Genomic DNA, 2777 nt, shown 5'->3' on the forward strand with positions numbered 1-2777 from the left:
CCGGTTTTGTTTTTATTTTGGTCCCCACATCGGCATGTCCAAATAGATTTAAAAAAATAAAAAGTGTATAAACCACTATCCAACACTTCATTCTTCTCTGAAGCCAAGGGAGAGGCAGGGATTTAGTGGCCAGGTAACTTTTTGATGTTGGGCACCTGAAGCACAATTTCTGAATAAAGAACCAGTGTGGATCTGCATGGATCTGTTGGTGTCAACTGTGAGAATCAAGACCAGGATGCTCTGAAAATCTGCGTCTGAATCCTGAATCCTGCCACGTCATGCCAGTTAGTTTGTCCGATCTTTTCAAACTCCAGTTTCCAAATTTTTGCTCAATAGAGAATGCTGTTTAGCTTTCCTACTGCACCTTAGAAATCTGGAGCCTGATATGCCTCCAGGCAACAGCACTGGAAAAATACATATTTGGCATCTGGATCCTGTCAAATCATGCCACGAATCCAGAAATGTTAATATCTCAGGAGAGAATGCATTACTGTATTTACCACTCCACTAAAACAGTCTGGCAAGATGGTACAAAAAGGCACAAGGCTGCATTAAGGTGGTTCTGCGGCTCACCAACAATGTGTATCAAATCTCTTAGCAAAACTGGTCAACACACCTGTGTATCCCATCTAAAGCCCAAAGTGGAGCGCTACAAAAACTGAAGCCAAAATGACACATATGTTAGTAGGGTTGAAATTAAAAGGATTGAAAGCAGTCCAGAAGGGCTAGCTTGCATGAGAGCTGTAAGAGCATAGGCACATCAAAATCAGCTCGGCTCTCGGGAATCTGTGTTCAAAACACAACTCATTTAAAACATGACAGTATGTTGTGTTGGTTGTCTGGCTTATTTTTTGTCTTCTGGGATAGGAGCTTCAAATTCTGAATCTCACAAGGACTAAAGCCAGTGTTAAGCTCCCTGAAAGTCTCTCCCCACAAAACCATGACTTCTCTTTTCTTCTGGTCTTGATTCTTGTGAAGGAAAAGTCCTTGAACTGGAAGCCACAACTCTGCTTGATTACCAAAGGTTAATGGCATGGCAATTTGGAGTCTTAATAGAAATTTAAGTTATATTCCCTATGTTTAGAAACAGTTCTCAAAAGAGTATTGTAAAGGATAAAATGTATGTATGAAACATTAACAGTGTTTTTACTAGTTAATTGCAGTGCTTAAAATATTTTTTGAGTATCTGTCCACAGCTTTTAAGAGCACCAGTGCTATTCTAAGGCCTCAGTTAGGAAAAACCTGCATATTTAGGAAATAATCTGAAGATTTGTTTAACTTTAAACTCACATGTTGAAGTTTAATGACTTCATAGTAAAGACTGTGAGCCTTCATACCTGCTTAATATTAGGAAGACAGTTCCACTCTGGCAAAAACTATGAAACCAATCAAAGCAAGTGTCTTCTCCTACAGATTTAGTAGCTACATAGAGATGTTCAACTTAAAAGGGAGACTGAGTAGTGGGTAGGATTGAAAGAAAATAATTTTATCCATGTATCAGAAAAATACCAAATTCTCTAAGTTTGAAAATGCTATGCTTAAAATGTTTAAATGAATAAAAAACTTCAGCTTTTTTTACTCTTTTAATGTTTCCCACAGCTCTGGACAAGCCCAGCCATTCCTATTTACCATAGCTTCCTGCACTGAAGCCATTCCTTGTTGTTGTTGAACTCCTGTTTATAAATCCACTTCCTTTCAATAGCTGTTCTACTGCTCTGTTCTGGCCACTGCCTAATCCTTGTGCCTATTTTAGAGCCCTGCAATTGCTCTCAATGACTTTTTCTTCCCGGCCTTTCTATCCTCTCTCCCTGGTATATGTGTTTTGTTCCATGCTTTGCATTTCTTAACCCAAACAGTTTCCTTATTACCATGCTTTTTTTTTTCTTTTTTTTAATTAAAACCTGTTTGCATTGTTTTTCCAAAGAATTGTCACTGTCTTTTGAAAAAATAGAAATGGATGGAGAAATGTGTTATAAAACAACTTGTGAAGATCTATAAAAACATGTACTTGCGAAGGCCTTCTGGAACAAAGAGTCCAAATAATTCTAATAAAATCATTTTACTTCAGCATTAAATGTCTGTAGAATTTAAAGGGCATGAAGCTAGGTCCCTTATTTTCCAGTATTAAGTCTACACAATTGTTGGTTGGCTATATAATTTCAGTCAACTTTATATTCTACCTGTAGAAATCCAGGCATTTAACACTTGTCACGGTCATGAACTCTTCAAGATTAGAGTCAGTTAATAGTATTCCCTGCATATCTTCAACGTAAAAGAAATCAAAGGCTAACATTAAAACAACTCAATAGTTGAAGACCTAATATTGATCATAAAGTCATGATCTTCTTTTGTGGCCCCAGCATGACTTTAATGTGATACAAAATGAAATATTTAAAATGTGTTACTTTTTGTTTGTAAGCAGCAGTACTGTAACAGCTTAAAGGCACTTATATTTGTAGCGTCAGCTGGGAAATGGGTCAGTAAAATGTCCTGCAGTTACAGAGATGTATTTATGTGTGTTTATGGTTGGCTTCATGCAAAAATCTTTCTTATTTATGTCTGTGCAATACTGTGGTTCTTTATCAGGCATGGTTTTTTAATAACTATCAGACTGTCTAATGTTATTTGACACTATTAAGATTCATTTAAAGGAGTAAATAGACCTTTCTGTTCTGCTATACATAAAACCATGAAATTTTAAAAAAACAAACTACCACCAACTCCCCCACCTAACTCTTCATCCCAAAGCAAATGAGTCAAAGAAGTCATCATCTTCT

This window comes from Corvus brachyrhynchos, unplaced genomic scaffold (assembly GCF_000691975.1).
Source record: "Corvus brachyrhynchos isolate BGI_N302 unplaced genomic scaffold, ASM69197v1 scaffold14, whole genome shotgun sequence".
Classification (NCBI taxonomy): Eukaryota; Metazoa; Chordata; class Aves; order Passeriformes; family Corvidae; genus Corvus; species Corvus brachyrhynchos.